The 1,177-nt window shown below is 31.2% G+C and overlaps 1 long non-coding RNA gene across 1 annotated transcript; it reads left to right on the forward strand.

Annotated features, from left to right (window-relative positions):
- On the forward strand, positions 1-864 carry LOC124537916. Its single transcript, XR_006966943.1, has 3 exons — positions 1-248; positions 388-521; positions 849-864. It is a non-coding gene; the product is annotated as an uncharacterized LOC124537916 (long non-coding RNA).
- Positions 865-1,177: the final 313 nt, after the last annotated feature.

Here is a 1,177-nt window from a genome sequence, read left to right on the forward strand (position 1 = left end):
TAGTCCACTATTATGTCGTGTTAAAATCAAATAAAAAATAAAAGTAAAAACATAACAGAAATCAAAACAAGTCTAGGATAGTATGATGCGCTCAGCCCTCAGGTACCTCGCGGCGGCAGTGGAGGTTGGACGTGTAGCACAATGGATTAAAATTTAAAACTAAATTATAATACGCTGAGATCACAAAGATATTCGATCACCTACGAATTATTTAAGGAGAAAGAAAAAAAAAGAATTAATAATAATAAGTAAGTAATATATACTAATTTCTGTTTTTCTTTTCTTTTTTTAAATGTGTTTTAATATAATCTAAATCACAATAATATTACTTTTGATTCTTTGCATTTATTGGAGGTATAAATTAATATAGCGAACATATTATTACAGAAGGTCGCAAGCAGGTCGAGACGTGCCGTTTAACAAATATCATAACAATCAAATAGAGGTTGAAATCTATTCACTAAATAGTCTAACCAAGTCTGATCAATACTCCATCTTGCCAATGGGCCATGCACTGTAAGGTGAGTAGATTTGATTACATATTAAAAAAAAAAAAAAAAAAAAAAAAAAAAGTTATAAGATTATATTGAATTATCATTTTATAGTTATGACATATACATATATAAAATCTCATCTATACAACTACATACACACACATACCTACATATTATATACACACACACACACACGAACATGTATATAAATTCATACATATGTATACAATTAAATATAAATCATTATATTATATTTAAATTAACAAAGATAAATAAAATCAATTGCTATGTTTGCTTTTGTTTATCAAGAAGAAATTTTCTGTATTTGTTTCTAAAATTATGAATTATATTTAGGTTCCTCAATGGCGGTAGAAGGTTGTTCCAGCACTTGGTGGCGGCGTATCGAAAACTGCCACGGAAGGCGGCCGTTCTATGGAGAGGCATAAGAAGTAAATATGATTTCGATCTGGTTGCGTATGTGTTCGTATCGTGCGCCCAACGAAGCTTGTTATAAAGGTATGGTGGAAGTTTGAACTTGATTACCCCGAATAAGAGCGTCATAAAATGCAGTTGCCTACGGTATTCCATTCTCATAATTCCTGCGTTATTTAAATATTGTGTGACATGCGTACGTGGAGGTATATCGAAGCAATATCTTGCACAAGCATTTTGCACCTTTTGAA

This window comes from Vanessa cardui, chromosome 19 (assembly GCF_905220365.1).
Source record: "Vanessa cardui chromosome 19, ilVanCard2.1, whole genome shotgun sequence".
NCBI classification, from domain to species: domain Eukaryota; kingdom Metazoa; phylum Arthropoda; class Insecta; order Lepidoptera; family Nymphalidae; genus Vanessa; species Vanessa cardui.